Source organism: Drosophila virilis, chromosome X (assembly GCF_030788295.1).
Source record: "Drosophila virilis strain 15010-1051.87 chromosome X, Dvir_AGI_RSII-ME, whole genome shotgun sequence".
Lineage (NCBI taxonomy): Eukaryota > Metazoa > Arthropoda > Insecta > Diptera > Drosophilidae > Drosophila > Drosophila virilis.
In genome coordinates this window covers 539979-562661 of record NC_091543.1, presented here as the reverse complement: position 1 = coordinate 562661, position 22683 = coordinate 539979, and the positions used below count along the sequence as shown (strand labels likewise).

The 22683-nt window shown below is 38.2% G+C and overlaps 1 protein-coding gene across 6 annotated transcripts in view; it reads right to left on the bottom strand.

Annotated features, from left to right (window-relative positions):
• The window catches only part of LOC6634720 (bromodomain-containing protein DDB_G0280777), a 65855-nt gene extending 43205 nt beyond the window's left edge, over nucleotides 1-22650 (bottom strand). For 5 of the 6 annotated variants that reach the window (XM_070210211.1, XM_070210217.1, XM_070210215.1 and 2 more), the window contains exons 1-3: nucleotides 22374-22650; nucleotides 21624-22291; nucleotides 19329-19958 (exon numbers count right to left, since the gene is read on the bottom strand). The gene's annotated coding sequence lies outside the window, so the exon portion shown is untranslated. Of the gene's footprint in view, nucleotides 1-19328; nucleotides 19959-20406; nucleotides 20427-21623; nucleotides 22292-22373 lie in introns of those variants that run through there. The other variant, XM_070210213.1, reaches the window with a different exon arrangement.
• Nucleotides 22651-22683: the final 33 nt, after the last annotated feature.

Sequence of the window (22683 nt, the reverse complement as noted above, 5' to 3'; positions counted from 1 at the left end):
ATTTATATTGCGATAGACAAACATTATTTTGACGTGCGAGTTTTCGCATATAATTGCAAATTATGCGAAACGAGTATTTATTTTACTTTTGTATTGAAAAAAAATAATAAAAAAAACACTGTGCCGGAATGCATTAAATGTGCACACAAATCCAATTATGGCAACTGACAAAACTAATTAATTAATTTATTTAAAAAAAAATATCATAATATTTCTGACTACTCGGGCTATGCCATTGTGGCTCAACCAATTTACTGCGGACTGGCATAAATTATAGATGCATTAGCCACACTATGGCCAAAAGGTAAACAACACGGCCCCAAATCCCAGGAGCAGCATTTGCCGGGCTCAAAGTAAGCCACCGAAGGCGAACGTATTTGACACGAACTTTCTGCCAAACGCGTGTGTATAGGTGTATACATTTAAATGTGTGTGAGTATCCTGCTAAGTGGTTGTGCGTGTGTGTGTGCGTGCGTGTGTGTGCCTGTGTGTTTGTGACAGGCCCAAGTTCAAGTGGGCGACCTCTTAACTAGGCTTTTCAGTAGGTGTTGCCTTCATGTCTCCACAAGCTGTTACATGCTAAGAAAAGTCCAAGCACATACCGATGCGAAAACCCAGCCAAAGTCTTAAACTTCTAAACCAAGTATTAAACTAATGATACATGAAGATTAGAGCCCAAGATTCCCCTCAAGGGGAAGCACTTGCTAGAAGATTTTCTTAACCAAGTATCTAAGTAAAAATATACAAAATGTTATTCCCACAAATTCCCCAAGAAACAGTCTCAAAGAAAGCACTTGCTAGAAGAGATTCTGGAATTGTTTGATCACAAAATGTCTATTGAAATGTGCTGGAATGTAACATACATAACAAACGGCAGGTCACTGGTTCAAATCCACAAGGGAAAAAAAACAATAAAGCTAGGGCCAAGTCTCGAACCCACGTGCAGCGGAAAAGGACATCAATTCTATTCCAAGCTGTTGGGAATTTTTTGAGACCACTTGTAACTAGATCGTTAATTTAACCAACGAAGGCCGGGTAATTTCCTCAACTCAAGCACAATTTGAACACTAAATGTTTATTCTATTGGAGCTTTTATTTGAGTAAGTCTTCTTTCGACTCGTTTTGGCTTGTTTTCGCTTAAGGTATTGATTTTTGACTGTAGCTGCGCCTACGCCTGGACGCTGTTATAGGGCGCTAAGTGTGCGTGCGACATTTTTTTATCATTTAATTACGAACACAGCTAAGTATATTTAATCGATATTTTTGTAGTCTCCGACGGGCAATATGTAAGTTGTGCAGGTGCCAAACGAATTGTGCGTACCAAAGACAAGTTTTCCATTTTAAGCGGAGCAACATGTGCCTAATTTATGCACACACCACGCACACACAACCACCCTTCACTCACACACACAGACATTCACTCACTTAACACCCAACCACACACACACACACAAGTCGAGTAGGGCTCATGTATATTTAAATACACCATCCGAAATGTTGTCGTTGATTAGTTTATACGCTTTACGGGCTCTGTGGCTGTTGTTGTTTTTGTTGTCGTTGCTATACCCTATACCCTTTACAAATGGTTTAAAGGGTAGCTTAGTGCAGTTAAGGAAAAGTATTTTGCAGGCTGCCACGTTTCAATAAAGTTAAAATAGAATTATATTCTGCCTGTTTGGCAACAAAGTTGGCTGCCCGCACTTGTTTCTGAATAATCAAAACATTTTTTGGCTCCCATGAAATCGATTTATATCGATCAACAGCATAGGGTTTTTCTGAGAATATCGTGGATATATGCACACCAACGTTGTAGCTTAATTCGTATCAAGAAGATTTAACTTAATATTATTTTAATGTGCGACATCTTTTTGTGTGCCTGGTTACAGGGAATCTTTGCAGTCAATCACTTTCAGCTAGACTCAACTCTCGGCTGTTATTTATGTCTATTTGCCAGTCTGGCAAAATTATTCTGGAATTAATAGAATTGCGCGGTCGCAAAAGTGTGCACCATTTAAATGGGATTACATTTAAAGACGCACACGACCTGGCTACACACAAACACACACACTCGCAGACACACGCGACTGTGTGTGATCTGCGATAATGTTGATTAGCTTTATTAATATAGATCATATCTGCATATTGTCAGTAACTTATAGATAAGCTGGCCTGGGCACAAGTTTTATGGTCGCAATTACCAGCTTTATGCAATTACTAAAGCATATGGAAGCACATATCGCACATATCTCACATTTAGCACATCTCACATTTTATGCTAATGTGCGAGTAAGAGGGCGCCAGCCGAGAGCACTTTGCTGGTAGATACCCCGAGCTCCGCCCGTATCTGCTTTTACAATTCTAGCTGCTTTCTTTATATATATAACATACATGAGTATACATGTTGCCATATTCACGACATACATACATGAGCATTCATGTGCCCATTCTTCGCATTACTTCACTCCGCAAATTTGCTTAAGTTCGGTCCGATCATTAGGCGAATATTCTCGATACATTCTCTACATACATAACATACATGGGTATATATGAAGCTATATACTATAGATACATACATGAGCATATATGTGCTTCTTCTTCCCATTGCTTCACTTCTTTTGCTTAATTTCAGTGCGTAAACTCCGATCATTAGACATTTTCCGGACTGGCAAACGAAGGTGCATAGCATATGAAGGTGCAAACCGAGACAAAGTTGACATTTTTTCATTTTGGGAGAAGGGAAAAGCCTCAGTCTGTCTGCAAGTAGCTTTACATAAAGTTGCGTGTTTTTCGTTCTCATAATTGTACCTTGTTTTATAAACTATTTTTATCGATGCTAAAAAAATGTTAGCGTATAAAATATAACAACAGCTGACTGCACAATTCTGCCATAAATGCGAGGGTGCGCTTTCCTTTCTTTTAAATAATCGCAAATTGTATTGTTAAAAAACTGTAATTAAAATGCGCAGGAAATTTGTGAGGAATAACAATCGAAATCGAAAAAAGGACAGCTTCAGATGCGGTTGAATGGCGCTCTGACGCGAGCAGCGTAATTGTCCATTCATTACTTCATATAGTTTTCCGATTCGCTTGCTTTTGTTATATTTTTCTATTATTTAGTTGGCAATTTGCGGATTTTCCGTGCGAACGCAACTGTCAATTGAATTTGCGAGCACTAAATGTGCAAAAGGAGATGCCAAAATGCTTCTGACAGCCGCCCAGCTGTTAACCGTGGCCGTGGCCGTGGCCGTGGCCGTGGCCGTGGCTCTGGTCCTGGCCCTGGCCGTGGTTCAATGCCAATAAACACACACACACAAACACAATATAAAACGCCCCTTTGGACACATTCTGTTTGAATTGAATGTCACAATTCGTGAGTGCATCGAATCAAAAACCGAAACAACAGGTGCACATTTCTAAAGTTCAGTTGTTTTTGTCCCCCCCACGATTCATCGAAAGGACATTTTAACCCACGAGCGCGCAGCGAAGTGGAAAAAATATAATTAATTGTAGCTGACAATTTTTACTAACAATTTCGAATTATTTTATTTATGGATGCACTTCTGCGCAATTTTATTTGTATAGAAACAATGGGAGAGGAACTTAAACATTGCCCCCTTTTTGCACTTTGCAATGGGTGTGAAGAAATGAATTTGAACTTGAAACTTCACCATCAATGTCACAGTTCATGAGTGCATCGAATGAAAAACCGACATTTTGAAAATTGCTCCACGATTCAGCGAAAGGACATTTTAACCCACGAGCGAGCAGCGAAGCGGTAAAAATATAATTAATTGTGCACCGATTCAATTCATATAATTGTAGCTGACAATTTTTAATGACAATTTCAAATTATTTTAACCAATGGTTCACACGGCGTATGTCCAATATTATTGGTATAGAAACAATGGGAGAGGACTTACAACCTTGTCCAAAAATCTTTAAAAAAAATTATCCGCATAGATAGCTTGGACTCTGCGAAAAGTGTAAAGCACTTCTCAAACTATTTTGAATTTGTATTATTTTACCTATGGGTCCACGGGTCGTATGCGCAATATTATTTGCATAGCAAGAATGGGATAGGACTTAAACTATTGCCAAATTGTCGGAGAAGACCTTATGCCTGCAGAGAAAGCTTGGACTACGCGAAAAGCGTGAAGAACGTCTCAGAAAATGTTCATCAAAATTCTTAAACATGAATTTAAAAGCTTTGAGCCTTGTTTCTACCAAGGAGGGATGGATATACAAAAAAGATTAAAACAGCCCGAAAAACTTCACACAGTTTTGTATACAGAGATTGAATCAGAAATTATTATTATAATTATCAAAATATTACAGCAGCTTTCGACTATGCGTAATAGTTGGCTCACATGGCGTATGCGCAATAATTACAATATGAGAAAAATATGAATTCTATTCAAGAACAATAGTTGTCTTATTCGAGCTAGCAAAAATATTTAACTTGGTTTACGCATCATATGCATAATGTTGCTTATACAATTGTATATTTCTGACTTGCATGATATAACTTTGACTTTGAAGACAAGCTGAAATGGAAACCCTTGTCTTAGCTCTTACCTAAGAGCACGTGTTTGCCTTGCCAAAGGTAAAGCGATATTCAGCTTGGACAATCTCAACAACTGCCCGTTGTATAATCAGCCTGCCACGTGCCACAGCCATGCTCGAAATCGGACACCTTATAGGGATCTGCGTATGTCTTCGTGCTTACATCAGCAGAAATTGCAGTCCCCATAACTGCAGACGACGCGGGACACCTGTCAAATGTCTTACGTTTCGCTCGCTTGCAACCCACACGTACGCTCTATATAGAATGGTTATGAACGCGTCTTATATAATAAAATAATAAATAAAATAAAAAAAAAAATGGGGGAAAATGACGAAAAATCGTATGCTTACGCAGAGTTTATACAACTGTGTTATAGATACGTTATGCACTCTTGGTAAAATAATACCCCATGCAGAGGACTAAATATATTTATTAATATTAACAAAAAAAAAATAAATAAATTAAATGAAGAAAAATGAGGAAAAATCTTATGATTCAGCAGAGTTTATGCAACTACGTTATGGATACATTTCCTGCAATGCGTTATGCATGTCTTGGTAAAATAATACCCCATGCAGGGGTCTAAGTACAGTTAATGTATTATTAAAAAAATAAATAAAATAAAACGAAGAAAAATTGAGGAAAATCTCATTCTTATGCAGACTTTATGCAACTACATCATGGATACATGTCCAACAATGCGTTATGCATTCTTGGTAAAATAATACCCCATGCAGGGGACTAAATATATTTATTAATATTATGAAAAAAAAAATACTAAAATAAAATGAAGAAAAATGAGGAAAAATCTTGTGATTAAGCAGAGTTTATGCAACTATGTTATGGATACATTTCCAACAATGCATATCGCCGAAATATAATACCCCATGCAGGGTCAAAATATAGTTATTAAACTTATTATCAAAAAAAAAAAAAATTAATAAAATGATATGAAGTCTTATGCTTATGCAACTGCGTTTTGGATTCAAAGCGTGGAAACATTATACCCCATGTGGGGGTCAGCATATAGTTATTGATAATATTAAAAAAAAAAAAATTATAAAAAAATAATTTGAAGAAAAATGAGAGAAAATCTTATGCTTATGCAACTACGTTATGAACTTATTTCCTACAATGCGTTATGCATATCTTGGTAAAAGAATACCCCATGCAGGGGTCGAAGTATAGTTAATATATTGTCAAAAAAAAAAAAAAATGAAGGAAAATTGAGCAAACTTGAGATAAATCGCATTCTTATGCAGAGCTTATGCAACTACATTATGGACACAATGCATCGGAATATAATACCCCATGCAGGGGTCAAAATACAGTTAATTATAATATTATCAAAAAGATTATAAAATAAATTTGAGGAAAATTGAGGAAAATCTTATGCTTATGCAGAGTTTATGCAACTACATTATGGAAGCATTTCCTTCAATGCGTTATGCATATCTTGGTAAAATAATACCCCATGCAAAGGTCTAGGCTCAGAAATTTATAATATTATCAATATTAAAGCAACGCTAAAATATGCTCAAATTTAAATGTGCATTACGGGACGTATGTGTAATATCGATCAATTGCCTGTCGACGTCTGTTTGTAGTCATGTATGCGAGCGTGTGTATTTTGATTTTTATGGCTCACAATTAGTTGAATATTGTATTTGCATGACACACTTACGCACACACACGCACACACACACACACACACCTCTGTACTATGATTGGCTTGAACTGCCTTTGTCCTTTGGCAGCTAACAAGTTGAACGCAGCGCGAGTTTTGTTTACTAAACAAATACCACAACAATAACAAGAACAACAACTAAAACAACAGCATATGGAATTTGGCATAGACGAGCGAGCACAGCGTCGTCTCCTCATGGGCTCGTTTAGATAAAATACTTGCGCCTGCTGGCTGCCAGATAAGATACCGCATTCTGCCGCGAGCCTCCATCCGGCGGGGCCTGTGTCCTGGCTAGAGGTGGCCACGGCCCGGATTAATAGCACGGGCAGGAGCACGAGCACGAGCACGAGCACGAGCATGAAACACGGTTCAACATGATCGAGAACTACGTCAATTTTTCAAGAATTTTTCAGGCTTCAATTTATCGAGTATTTACGGACTGCGCATTAGGTGAAGGATTCGAACTCAACTTGTCATTTAAAGAGCCGCTCACAAGTTGCAGAGCCAGTTGGGAAAACGAAGCTCAGCACGATCGAGAACTACGTCAATTTTTCAAGCATTTTTCAGAGCCACTCGCTAGTCTCACAGCCAATTGGAAAGCAAAGTCTAAATTCTATAGAAGTCTGAATTTGATTTCTTTGATTTCATATTATTTTTCGAGCTTGACCTTCGAAATCGTGTTCGAGAAGCACAGCACAAGCTGGTCGCATGGCACAAATGGCCATCTCTAGTCCATAACCCCGGGCACAGCTCAATGCGTGCGCCCAGTGGCCTTCATAATTAGTTTGACAATATCCAAACATTTATTGAAAGACTGCGGGTTTAATTTTAGCCGTCCATTGTTGTCCGCGATTAGTGAACCAAAATGTCTAAATGAGCAAATAAGCAAATGGGCAAATGAGCAAATGAATAAGTGAACGGGCTGAACGGGTAAACTTGAAACGCATGGGCGAGTGTACGGCATACTGATTAGGTTTATTAACTACAGATGCCGCACTTGATTAATTCCGAACAGAGGCAACAACAACAACAACAACGGCAACAGCAACAGCAACAACAACAACAAGTGACAACAATGATAATGAGCGCTGCACTTGTGTGGAGCAGGAAATGTGGCCGGATGTGCTGTTGTATGCGATAAGACTGCATATTTGCCAGCTATTGATTGTTGTAATTAAATTTGATGAATGAATGAACGAAATATAAAAAAAAAAAATAAAAAATGAAAGTCATGGTTCAGTTTGTGCCTTGCAGTTGAGTTAGAAACGCGAAACTGATTTTCGTAAGATTCTTTCATCGATAAATATTGATTTTGAAGCAGAAGCAGAAAATGGCGAGAGCAATACATTTTTAGAAAGATTCTTCCATTAGAGATTCTTTCAAGTTCAAGGCTGGAAGCCGTGCCTCGCATTTAAGTTAGAAACGCGAAGCATACGTTCATCGATAAATATCGAATTTGAGATATTAGAAGATTTAAGAAAATAATATTATAGAGATTCTCCCATTAGTTCAAGGCTTGTAGCCTTCCCTCGCACTTAGGTTTAAATCACGAACATGATTTTCGAAATATACTTCCATCGATAAATATCGATTTTGAGATATTAAAAGCCAATTACGAGAGCACAAATTCACCATAAGAGAATCTTTCATTGTGGGAAACTCGCACTAGGGCGCGAAACAGATTTTCGAAACATACTTCCATTTATAAATATCGATTTTGAGCTATAAGAAGCAAATTACAATAGCAACAATGTAGAGATATTCTGCAGATACAGATAAGGAACATTTTACTTATTGAATACATTTAAAGAATGCGCATTAACTGATCGTTCCCAGAGGGCAGCTTTACGAAATAGTGTAGAAATAAAAGGACCTAGAAAGGGAAGCAACTAAGCACAGCTTCTTAACAGACAAACAAAGATGCCCTTTTGTCTTACATTAGGCAGAGTTAAAGACTAAATTCAAATACTCTCCAAATGGCACAAGTTAAACAGTTTAGCTGCGATTGTTTTTCTTCAGCTGCTAAAAACTTTGTAATTTTTCAGTCAAATCGGGCCCAAGCAAAGACAAGAAACGTGTAGCTTACTTTTAAGCGGCGGCTGCAAATCACTTTTGCATTGATTGGGGGACATTGTCCCAGACAGGGCCAGACAGACGCTGCCAGTCAATTTAAATGTCAATAAATATCCAAGCCGAACCGAACCAATTCCGACTCCAACTTCAACTGCGAGCCGTGGCAGTGCATTGACTTCGACGCCTTAATGGCTTTTCGTGCGAGTTTTTGTTTTATTTTGCGGCCAACTCTTGGCCACATTCACGCCCCAGCTCAAACTCGAACTCAAAATCCCTCGTCAGTGCTGTCGTATGTCGCCTCAAAAATGCTGCCTAAAAAAAGCTATAAGAAAAAGCTAAAACATATAAGTAAGAGCTGCTTTCTTTTGGAAGTCTGGATTTCCCAGCCAAACATCGCAATGCCTTCTTCTCCTCGCTCTATGAGACAGCTTAAAATCCCCATTCCATTTAACATTTACAACATCTACATTTTTTGCGCATATCAAAAAAGTAGCCTGTATCATTTAGCAAAAGAAACTACATTTTTCCCATTTCCAAAAAATGTTCGCATTCGCCCTGAGTTATTCGGGAACCCCCAAAAGTTTGAAAATATAACATATTTCAAGAACGATTGAATCAGGCTATAAATCAACATGCGAAGTAATTTCCTTAACACATGAATCTAGTGATGAGAAAACCATAAAATTTAGCTATCGATAAACGATAAACAGTGTTGCCAGAGTTGCCATATAATAAAGAATGTGTTAGCAATCTTTCGAATAAGCTAGAATTAAAAAAAGCAAGTTCTACATTCATTTGCAGTTTGCGGTTGACAAGCTCTGAAAAAAACCTAAATATAGCTAGAAAATAGCTGGATTATCAACATTGCTACTCCTACTCACAGTCAGTCAGACGCACACACACAATCACACACAAACACACACACGGGCACACCCAATGCCATTCACACTACGGCACACATGAACGCGCCGCTGAGACAAGCGAAACAATAGACAACATACACACACATACATACACACACACACACACAACACACACACACAACAGACTGCCAGACTAATAGGGGCCGGGGGGCAAGCAGCTGGTAGACAGTTGTACAAAATCAACAAACATCTGCTCTAAGCCGTCGGAAATGGACCTAGATGATGATGATGCTGGCACAACACAATGGAGATGACAACCCTGTCAGAAAGAAGAAAAATAAGCAGGAAGCATAAAAAAAGAAGGAAAAAAAGCAACATAACTACATGACAATGCCCCAGTATTTGGCAGGTGTCAGCAAACGAGCTTCAATCGAAAACGAAAATAAAGTAATTCCGAAATCAATAGAATGTTTGACAAGCAGGAAGAAGCGAAGCAAAGAATTGGGTAATATAAGTATACAAGTTAACAATAGCTAATATTTTTGAATTGATTTATTTGTTTGGTCAACAATAATGCTTGAATTTATATCAGAAGAAGGCAATATGGAAAGTGAGAGAGAGAGAGAGAGAGAGAGGAAGAGATATAGGCGTAGGCCTCAAGAGCGGATGGCTTTGTTAACTTCAATAAGTATTATTATAATTAGTATTACGCGAATTAATCTGACATCCATTAGAATACTGATCAGTTTCTATATAAATAGGGATTTTCAACCAAGGCATGCCCAGCTAATGCCCTCTGTTGATCACAAGGCATATGCCGAAAAATGTTGCCTACTTTTGTGCTCGGCAAGGCGCAGCACACTTTCGGTTTATATACACTTATATATAAAAAGTCAAATTGGCTCATTTATCTTATTTCACTTTTCTTACTTCCTCCCTACCCTAACCACAAAAAAAAAGGCAAACGATTTGTGTTTTTATTCTCATGTGCTTGTTGTTGTTGTTGTCGTTTGGCAGCTCCTGTTGAGCTTTAAAACAAATTCACGCACAGTCGCAGTCATAAATATTTATATATACACACACACACCACGCGGGCACACACACTTTTTGACTGACATTTGCGACAGCTCACCAAAAAGTTGAAAAGTACGTATGCCATGAAATACGCATACACGATTTGAATGATTTTAAACGCATTAGCATATAAAATACGGCCTGTACCACCCCCCCCCCCCTCCCTGTACCACCAACCACCCCTCACCTTGTACTACCAGTGGGTCAGAATGGGAGCTGTCGCTTCAGACAAACGTCAAGCGAATGAATTCTCACCACAACAAGTTGCACAAACAAACAACAGACAGAGCTGTGTCTGCAAATGTGTCGCTGTGTGTCAGTGTGTTTGTGCGTGTGTGTGTGCGCGTGTGTGCATGTGTGTGTGCGTGTGTGTGTGTGTCTGTGTGTGTGCGAGGGTGCAGCAATTTTAATTTTACTTGCAAACAACAGGCAGCAATATTGCATACACTCATTCCCAGCTACTCGAGCTCACAAAACAATAACAGCCCAAGAGCGCTCTAGTCGAGAGTGCCAAAACCGGAAATACCCTGTAAAGTGGCTTACACACAATCACACACACGCACATATGCGTGTGTACATGACCACACAAGTTCATCTTAAATTGATGAACTTTATAAAGAAATATTTTATATATAATACTTTTCAAATATTTTCAAGTCTCTTTGAAGCAAACAGAAATCTCTATATTTTTTTCAAGTCAATCATCAATCAATCAATTTATGGGGCAAAAAAAGATGTATCACCCTGGGGAAAGCTATAAAAAAAAGCTAACTCTTTTGTGAACTTATAGTATTTACTTTAAATCAATCCTCAATCAAGCAACTAAGATGCATCAATCTACAGGGCAAACAAAAATATGTCCCCCATTAATTCGGTTATTTTGGAAAAGCTATAAACAAATATATTCTCACTCTCCTATGAACTTATAGTATTTAATATTTTGTCAAGGTTTAGGAATATAAAATTATGATTTTCTCAAATCAATCAGCTTAAGATGTCAATCAATCTATATTCCCAAAAGAGCTGCCCCTCTATGTGTCTCGAATTTGGCACATACAATTTTAAGAATTTGAGCCGGTGACCTGCTGCTTGCTAGTCCGACACACAGACACCCTAGGCCAGGCAGACGCCCAGAAACATATGACAGTTCTGTTTTGATGTAGAAAACTTTGAACAGCAAAAGGAAAACTTCTCCTTGATCAACTTAAATATCATATCATATATAATTCGATTCTACTTATTTGCGACTGACTTCAGGCACAGCCAAAGTTAACCTTGATTATGCAACATGTGGCACACCGTTGTGTTGTCACCAATTCTGATTTCGATTTGAGCTGTTTATCGTTGGCCTGCATTGACTTTGCCGCCGCTGATTTGCATGGGGCTGTGGCATTACCTCGATTGCTGCAGCCACGCGTGCCGGGATTTGTCCTCCACGGGCCGACCCTCATTTCATATGCTCTTTATGAATAGTCAAGCACACGCACACACACCCACATACACACACACACGATCAGGGACACGCGCGGATTTGTTGCAACTGACACAACTTGATTAACAGAGTCGACCAAAAGTCACAACCCTCGAGCCATAGATACATTATCTATCAATATGCAGAAATATATTCAAGCCTCGGGCATATTATCGATTATTAAATCGATTAATATGCAAAAATATATTTGTCATTATTATTATTATTATCGCAATGCCTAGTTTCATTGAGATTAGACACAGACAAATTGGATTAATAAAGTCCTAATCAAACCCCTCGAGCTATAGATAGATTATCTATGTTAAATATGTTATATTCATGCCTCAGGCATATTATCGATTATGTTATCGATAAGTATGGAAACATATATTTTTCATATAATTATAATCGCAATGCATAGCTCCATTGAGATTAATCACGGACAAATTGGATTGATATATTCCCAATCACACCCCTCGGGCTATAGATATAGTATCGATTAATGTTCAGAAATATATTTATATTTATATATCAGGCCTGTTTCGATTATTAAATCGATTAATATGGGAAATATATTTGTCATAGCCATATAGCAATGGAGGCATTATCGATTAACATGCAGAAATATATATTGTTCGACGCACAGGCATATTATCGATCAATCGATTGATATGGAAAAATATTTGTTATATTATTATTATCATTATCATTACGATTAGCCACAGACAAATTGGATTGCTATAGTCCTAATCTAAACACACTTTGCTGTTTTATTTTTCTTTTTTTGTTTTTAGCTTCTGGTCAAGGCAAAAATTTAATTAATACATCCACAGCGAGGATTTTGAATCCTTGAAGCGCCGAGGCCGAATCTGGTCCTAATTGTTTTGCCATTCGATTTTGGGTCACGTCGTGATTTAAGCCCCAAGAACATTGAGCAAGATATAAGTTTGCAGCCCAGCTCTTGGCCTCTGACCAGCTATGGGGATTGGCACAAGGAGCACAAGGCCACAAAAGCCAGGCGAAAGATTATATTGCGAGAGCCGTACTAACAACGTGTTGTGGCACAATTAGCAACAGTTCGACGACTAAATCTCTGGACCTTCTGCCCTTTATTTTGCCCCAAGCTCAGTGAGCACGGTCAAATGTTTGCAACTGCCCAAGAAGCTTATATGCTTGTGCCCAGGACGAACCTAGTTGATCTTATCTCTTCAAATTTGTTATCAGAACGAATTCCGATAAAATTGCTGATTGTTGCCAGACTAAGATGCCAAATATATCTAGAAGGCAAGCCATGGAAAAGTAGCGAATCTTTATGAAAATCGATTAAGCTTCGGCCGAGTTATGGGGTGGGAAATTTTGACATACGTCTATATGGGATATTTGTAGGATATTTTCACATGAATTTCGACCAGGAATACTATTGTCAGATTTTGAAGCCGAATTGACCTACAGGTCAAGCCATGAGCAAAAAGCTATGCCTCGTGAAAATCTGATTGGATTTGAACGAGTTATGGGGTTGGGAAATGTCGGCCTATCTCTACATAGGATATTTGAGGGTACCATTTTCGCATGGATTTTGACCAATAATTATTTTGTCAGATTTTGATGCCAAATTGATCATGAGGCCAAGCCATGAACAAAAAGCCATGAAACAAAGTTGCAAAGATCGGACATGGCTTAACTAGAATATTCTCAGAGCTAGACAGATGTAGGTGGTCGTAAGTTCTGCACAGACTAGAAAATATTAATTTATTTATTTATATTGTTTAGAGAATTTCGAATGCAAGGTTGAAAATTTCAAACGCACTTTTGAGCATATTTGTGAATCCAGCCCAGTCCAAAATAGATCTGGACTCCAAAATAATACATAAAATTCAATAAAATAAATACTTTGATGCCCTTCGCTTTTTAATAATAAAGGACTATTAGATTTGGGTTTTGGTCAGCCCATATTTGAGCTGTCATATATTAATATTTATATATATATATACATCTATATATTTATTTGGGTATGTGTGCCTTGTTCAGGGGTATGTGGCATAAGGTTTGCGATTTGTGTGCGTGTGTATTGGAACACATTGTACAGTAATGAAATAAAAGCTAAAATTTGCCAAAAAAAAACAAATATATATATATATATATATATATATATATATATATACATATATATATATATATATATATATATATACATATATACATATAAAAAAAAAAAAGCAAGCTCCTTAAGTTTGATTTTATTGCCTTTTGGCCAAATGTTAAATACGTTACAAAACGAAACCAAAAACAGAAAAGAAAAGAATAAAAAAAAGCGGCTCATGACAAGGCAAACAAACCAAGCAACAACAACAACAAGAAGAGGAAAAATAACAACAAGAACAACAACAACTATATCAATTATATCTGGACTATATGTATATGTATTTTACTAAGTACTTTCAATAATGAAATATCAACAAGAGGCAGCAAACAAACCGAACAAACAAAAACATTGTAAAAACAAAAAAAAGAAAGGAAAATTACACGAAAAGAAAAAAAAAACACGCAGAAGGCGAACAATGTAAGTGAAAATGAAAATTGAAGCGCAAACATTGTAAATCTATCAAATGGTAGGGAAATGAACTTTACTTTTTTTTTTCTCACAACACATTATTTTGCCGACAGATTTATCGGACTTCGAGCACCAATCCAGGTTTTAGCATAAGCGGGCAACAACCATTATGAGGTGCAAATAGTATAATATATATTTATGCTAATATCCAACATTTATTGCATCTATTTGGCACTTGGGCAAGAATATTGTCCGAAGCAGACTCTAGGCAAGAATTGGAGGAATCAGGCAAGCAAGAATGGGAACTCCCCGACTTGTAGTTGTCCGAGCTGCGGACACAGAATTGTATAGTCCGATCTTCATGACATTTTCGAGGTCCAAGTGTGGCATATTCATATATACTAAAGTTAAAGAGTTTAATACTAAAACAGAGTTTTCAAGACACTGCCAAAAGAGTTGCAATCCAAAGGATATTTAATAAACAAACTGCCTGCAGACACAAGTTATGTCAGCCTGCTGGAGAACTTTTCACATGTTATTTTTGCCTCATTTTTGCCACAGCCTGTATTCAATTGAAATGAACAGCCCGGATAAAAAGTGCGCCGCGCCCGAACAACAAAATATATGATAATAACGTCAAAAGCGCCAAAGGACATGGCTGGCATTTTTGATTTTGTTTACAATCTGCACTCGGCAAAGAAATAAAAGCTATCAACAAAAAAGCAAAAAACTAGTCAACATCAAAATCAACATGGACACCAGACTGGGGCATACTCTGTACCTCAAATCTGCGATAGGAGCCGCAGACTTTGCACGGAAGCGCAATACTTATAAACTTCAGTCTTTATAGTACGATCAAGACTAACTCTACAACCAGCTGAGCATTCATCTAATCGACTCAACTATTGCTTTAGATAATGTCTGTCTACATTAGGCAATATGCAAGATATTAAGTAAGTGTGATCTATTTGAGAGAAATTACCCTAAACCTAACAGCTTTGCTTTGGAATTGCAATCCTAATTAATTTCGTACTGCAAGGTCCGATCACAAGGATATTTTCAGGGCTTGAAAACGGCCTTACACGGCTGTGTGTGTACTAAGGCGCAAGCTTTTAGCTTTCGATTTGTCTTATATTTAGGGAACAGGCAAACTAGATATATACTTGATGCTTTTTTAATGAACTTCGGGGTCTATAGTCCGATCACCTTAGCTAGGGCCTTACAGGCTGTTTCTGTACAAAGGCGCAAGATTTTAGCTTTTGATTTTTCTTCTATTAAGGGAACAGACATTAGCTTCGGTCTTTATAGGCCGCCAGACTCTAGCCTGATGTTTCCTCCTGTTACATCAATTTACACAACGCCAATATGCCCTCTTTTTAGCCATTTGTTTAGGGCATAACAAATCAAACTCATATCAGTCGAAAAAGTCGTTATCTAGCAGCGAAACAGTTGTCCGATGCGCCGCCAGCTGCCTGCCTGCCTGCTTGAACTCATGTTTACAATTGTTGCCACTTGAAATATTTACCCTGTATGCGTAAAAGAACGCTTTAAGCAAGCACTCGAACTAGTTGTTTAATCTTTGTCATAATCATTCTGCCCTGGCATACGCACAATTAAATGTAGAGTATTTTTATGCCCTTATCGGGGGAGGTAATATGATTTTGCCAGTAAGCTATATGAATTGCTGTCTTCTCTTATATATATCTTTATATATATCTTTATCTGATTGACTGCTGGTTCAGTTCACTGTTCGAATCAGCAAGCTGGTTTAGTCGCTGGTTCAGTTCACGGTTCGAACGAGCAAGATGGTTTGAAATTTGTATTCGTTTTTAATGAGCAAGCTTCTTAGTTTGGCAAATTATTACCTGGACATGGCAGAATCAAACCGTTTCTTGAGGCAGACCAGAAATATAAATACTTTACTAACTTGGATCTACTTTCTTCTGCCTTTGCACAAAACAAAATATATACCCTTTTTAGCCCACGGATTAAGGGTATCCAAATGCCTCGACTGCACACACAGTCCAATAAACACACACCCACATAAGCACTCTCCTAGTTGCTGTGCCAAGTAAAATATTTGGTCTGCGAAAAATTGTACCCTTTGTCGTTTCGTGGATTCGGTTTTTCGGCTAAGTATTAATGCTTAAATCGCAAACGACGCAAGGATATCCCATGACAAAAAGGTAAATGTCGGTACCTCTCGCCACCCTTTACAATCCAAGCAAAAATCAACAGCCTATACACACACACACAGATGCTGCCTGAACGCGCCCAAAAGTAGGCAAAAATTTAGGAATTTGTAAACTTAAATTTTCTTTTGCCGTCTCCCGCTCCCGTCTCCCTCCTCGTCTGATCAACTGACTGGCGCAATCATAACAAGTGTAGCCAATGTGCCCAGAGCCCAGAGCGGAGCCAAGTCGAAGTTAACCTGAGCCGCAGCCCATCTAATTAACTGCCAGACACACGCACTGTCATTGGCGATAAGCAAATGGGAGGAGGTTAACATTGCAGCCTGATGAAGAGAGAGAGAGAGAGAGAGAGAGAAGCAGGGCAAACTTGAAGCTCAATTGTCGCGAGTCGACAAAACGCCAAAGGGCTGGGAAATTGCAAGTGAGCCGAGATTAATTACTGTTTACAAGCATTTAATGTGCTGGAAGAGAAAGGAAAGGAGAACGTTAGAGAGACAGAGAGAGAGAGAGAGAGAGAGGTAGGGCGGACAGAAAGGGGGAGAGAGCGAGCAAATCGCTAAGTGTCTAAATGAAACAAGATATGCTCTGCTTTAGGGTCTAGTATTCTTTATAGATATTTCAAGAAATGTGTACGAAGAGAGAGAGGGAAAAGAGAAAGCGAGAGCGTTAGAGAGAGAGAGAGGGAGAGGGGAGAGAGAGCGAGCAAGTAGCTATGCATCTTTATAACAGAAGATATGCTCTGCTGTAGGGTATTCTTTATAGATATGTCAGGAAAAGGATAAGAAAGAGCGTTAGAGGGAGAGAGAGAAGAGAGAGAGAGAGAAGAGAGAGAGAGAGAAGAGAGAGAGAGAGAGAAGAGAGAGAGAAAGAAGAGAGAGAGAGAGCGGAAGAGAGAGAGAGAGCAAGTAGCTACTCGTCTGCATATATAAAGAAAAGCTCTGCTCTAGGGTCTAGTATTCTTTATAGATATGTGAGGAAATGTGTTGACTTCTATAGCACACAATTTTTTGAAAAGAATAGCTCGAAAAATGAATTTAAGTATAAAACGAGAAAGAAGAACTATCTAAAATGTAAAACCCTTGCTTCTATGCCTTACACATTTCGAGATAAAATTATAATCCGATATGCAAGGGCATAAGCACGATTCATTTTGTCCCGAAATATTTGTCAGACTCAGCACTTAAGTCATTCTCATTCCGGATTCTTTTGAATCTTTAGCTCGCAAAAAGCACTAGCTTGTTCTTTTTCAAGTGCTCAACGAGCTCAAAGATAGCACTCAAAAATCAGGTGCAGGTATAGGCAAAACATATTTGCAACCTATATATACTCTATATATATAAGCTAAAAGCTCTTGTAATCAAAAGAGAAAGCGGGTCTGAAATTGAAAAATTCAATTAGGCTCACACTGGCAAAAGGAAATGCGACACACATCTTACAACTTGTATTTATGCCGTATAATCTGTGGAGCTGAGCTCTCGGTTTTGGCCAGAACTAAAATTGCAAATGTCTGAGAAGGCGCTTTGATAACTAATACGCAGTTAAAGGCATTAAGATGTTGAAATAATGCGATGCCATGATGCGAACAGGATGCGGATGCGGATGCGGGTACGGGTACAAATGCGAATACGAATACGAATACGAATGAGGATGAGAATGAAGAGCTCAAAAAATATTCACAGTCAGCATATTCTCGGCACGAGTGCGTTTGCCTCGAGTGTGTATTATACATGTTTCGTTTACTCTGTCCAACTAGTAAAAATGAGTTTATTGCCTATGAACAAAAGTTGCAGCTTTGGATATATGTATATGTGTCTTTTTATGATGCGGCCGAAGTGTGAAAATAGATTTAACAACCAATTTTCGATATCTAGAAATTTGGCAGTTCTTCTTTTCAGAATGCCAAAATTTCCATGCCAAAATTAAAAAAAAAAAATTGTTAAAGTTAATGTTGAACAGCCAATTTGTAAAAATAATGTATTTTACACCCAATTTCAGGGTCTAGATATTTGGCAATTCTTCTTTTTTGAAGATCCAGCCAAAATAAAATATATATATGATTAAGTTAATTTTGAATAATTGCTAAAATTAATTTAATAAAATAAATATTGAACCTAACCTTTTCCAAGAATTCTCCGCTTTGATCAACAGACCCTGCCGTCGGACTTATGCCTTATGAAGCTTAAACTGGTTGTGGATTGCAACGCCTTAAGTGGCAGGCAGCTAGCCTGTTGCTGATTTTTTAGAGGCTCAAGCCAAAAATTATAAAACTCGAAATGAGTGACCATTTCTTGATTGAAAAAATCAAATCTATATACAAATTTTTGATTTCAGTCGCTTGAAGCTTAAACTGGTTGCGAATTGCAACGCCTCAAGTGGCAGGCTGCTAGCTTTAGGCTGATGTTTTAAGTGTATCAAGCCAAGATTCACCTAAAAGGTGACCAAAACTGATTTATATTTTTACTCTCGGTACAAGCCCCCAAATCGAATCGATTTCAAAAGTTTTACCGGACATTAATTGCGGTCGATCTCAGTCGCCTGAAGCTAAAACTGGTTGCGATTGCCAACCGTTATTTGGCCAAAGTGTTTATTACACCGTGAACAGAGTGTTGCGCAGTCGGTGATAGCCGACTGTAGCGTGCGCCTACTTGCTGTAATTATGATTGAGAATGATACACTCATATACAGAGATATTTATGTAGATATGTACAGCCCGACAACGAACTAACTACGAGGACCACACCACAGCAAAATGTAATGAATAATATAAACAAGTAAAAAAGAAGGCCAACGGCAACGTGAACAACACAAATACACAAATAAAGACTGTTTGAAAACAATTGCAGTAACGCTTACCTAAAAAAGAATAGATGTCATCAGATGTTGTTGATCTTCCGTCTTCCTGGAGTTCCCGTCTCAGAGATCCTAACGCTTGGTATGATATTAAGACGCAGACAGAAATGTAAACCGCACGAAACTTTTTCAGTATTTTTTAGACACTATTTTTTAAATGTTTTTCAATGTTTTTCAATGTTTTGCAATGTTTTTCAAATGTTTTTTAAATGTTTTTTTAATGTTTTTTAAATTGTTTGTTCAAATGTTACTTGTTTTTTTCTTTCAATTGTTCAATTTTTTATTATGCTTAAAGTACTTTGGAGTCTTGGAATTCATTGATCTTCGGGACTAAATGGAAGTCCCAAAGGACTTCCAGTTTTATTACACACATTGTTTTAACGTTTTTTTTTTGATTGTTTGCTCAAATGTTTGTTCTGTTTTTTAGTTACCAATTTTTTTGTAACTTGGAATTTAGCTAGTTTTGAGTTCTGATTCGACTTGAAATTTTATTTTTTTCATGTTTGTGTTTTACTTGATTTAATTTAATTAAATTGAATTTGATATTATTGGATGGATTTTACTTGCGTTGAGTTTCACGGCTCTGTCTTTGGTTTTTAGTCAGTTTTGATTGATGATGCTTTGATATTTCAGCTGAAAAATCGAAAAGAACAATAAGTATTACCAGGAAAAAAAATGGGACACACTTTTGGTCAAGATCAATTAAAAAAAAAAAAAACGAACGCTTTTTTTAAAACACATTTAAACACCTCAAAAAAACAACAAAAAAAAGTAACAACTTTATCAGCAACATCAGCAGCAGCAACAACTTTAGGCACACAAACGGAGCAGCTGCCCAAAAAGTAGACTATGTTGAAAGTTGCGCGCGGGTTTTCGCTTCAAAAATCAAGATTCAAATATTTGTCTTTGCGCCACTTTCAACACACTTGTTGGGCCTTGCGGAGAGGTCCAGAGAGGCGGATGGAGGAGAAGAGGGACCAGTCTGCCTTTCTTCTCCATTGGTTGCTTTGTGCCTTGTCTCCTGTTGCTGCTCCTGTTGCTGTTGCTGCTGCTGCTGCTGCTGCTGGGATTGTGAACGAACTGTTTCTGTCTGCGTTCAGCCGCTAACTGAGCCAGTGCAGGGCAAACGGCCGCTATTTAAACGATGCGAGCTGAGCTTTTTGGTCGTTAGCCGTTAGCAGAGAGCTTTGAAAGCTCGCTGCCAGGGTAAAGGCCCGACAGCCTGCCGCTGTGCTGCTGCTGCAAAAAAAAAAAAAACCGTTTGCAACGAGAGCTCCTGAACCAATGAACGCGACCGCAGGCAAAGCTCCGAATTGCCGATCGCTGTCTATAATCGGAACGAGCCATCGGCAGGCAAACAAAGTAATCAAAATATCGGCAGCAATTAAAATAAATATTAATATATATATAAATATGCGCCCAGCCCGAATTTAACTAATGTTAAATCGAAACAAAATAATTAAAAATGCATTTCATGCATTAAAAACTTTCTTGAACAGACACTTTTTTCAGGCATAACGAAAAAAATTGAAATTCAAAATACTGGTCCCTATTAAACTTAAGGCACAATTTTCCTATAATAAGTTACTCTATGCTTTAATTTTTTTGTAAAAGCTAGTCAAAAATTTTAAGTGCATTAACTGAAGCTGGTTGCCCACGCAGTTGCCCGTTAATAAAGCTCTGAAAGCCCTCTACAGTACGCCCTAGCTCAAGTGACGACTAAAAGTTGACATATTTGCCAAAAATGTATATTTTATAATTAAACTAAAAATAGTTTTTTTTTTTTTCGAAATGCTAAAAATTATATAGGAAAGAAAGCAATTCGTTTTAAAATTAATTTATTAGCTCGGTTGCGTTACGCGAGTGCGTGCTGTATTTTTATAAATATAGCAATGTGTGCAACGACTATTCAAAAACAAGAGGGAAGCTCCTTAAAAGAGCGCATGCTCGGCTACACTGCGCAAATTTTCGCTTGCACTTTGAATTTAGTGCAGTTGGGTAACAAATAAAATGGGATGGCCAATTAGAAGTGAAATACAGCCAGCTTCCCTCTGCCCGCTTCCCCCCTGCTTTCCTCTGCACGCTTCTTACTGCCCGATTCCCTCTGCCCGCTTCCATCAGCCCGCTTTCCACTACACGCTTCCCTCTACTCGCTTCCCCCTGCCCGCTTTACTCTGCCCGCTTTACTCTGCCCGATTCCCTCTGCCTAGTGCCCTCTACGCGCTTCCCACTGCCTGCTTTCCACTGTACTTAAAAATATTTTTTAGATAGGAGGAACAATCGCATATTCATACATACATATATTTATATAGACGGATGTTGGCTCGGTCCCAGCGGCTGTGCCCAGTCCCAGTAGTCCGCCGACCCAGGAACTGGTACGCCACACGGCGTCTCAATTAACGCTGGCAACTGTGCGGCAACAAAGGCCGCAGCAGGAACGAGGTCGCGCCTGGGTCCAGTTAGATATGGAGCATAATTAGCAAAAGAGATGTGTGCACGTCATGCAAGTCGTGTCGGTTCAGTGGCCCTTGACCGCAATCGTATACGTCTCAATAGAATATAACAAATTGGCGTCCAGGAGCCTCGATAAACAGCCCATTTCACAAGCGTTGCCTCAATTCAATTCACTTCTATTCACTGCGCCATTTTACATAGACTAAGCAATGCGCGCATTTATTTCCATTTCGCTTCATATTGACGATGTCAAGCCACTCATTCACCATGCGGCGAATTCGCAGAAACGGTTCTTTGCTTCCAATCAATTCTCTTTTATTGCCTGCGCCAATTTACGTAGCTTGAGCAATGCGCGCATTTATTCATTCATTCACAGCCAACAGCAGCAAGTGTAAGCCGTTCACAATACGGCGAATTCGCAGGCAACGGTTCTTCTGCTGCTTGAGAATATTGCACATATGGTTGCATGTGTATATATATTTGTATGTGTATGTGTGTTTTATATGAAGAGTCTGTGAAATGCATGCATGTTATTATATTAAAACGGCTTGTGAAAGATCTTTCAAATTGTAACACAACTGTAATTGTACTTACATTTCTTTCAAGCTGAGACCAAAATAAAATCTTACATTTATTTCACGCTAATTCCGCAGTTTGCTGCTATTTAACTTGCGTCGTTTTCGTTCCAGTCTTGACAAGCCATTCAAAATGCGGCGAATCCGCAGGCAACAATTCTATCGCTGCGTGAAAATATGCATTTGTTTGTGTGCATGTATATGTATGTGTATGTAAAGAGACTGTATTGTAATTGTAGTTAACATTTTCATTTCAAGACAGCCCCAAAATGTTGCCGCTATTAAATTCACTGCATATTTTATTTATCGTTCCATTTCCGACGTTCCTG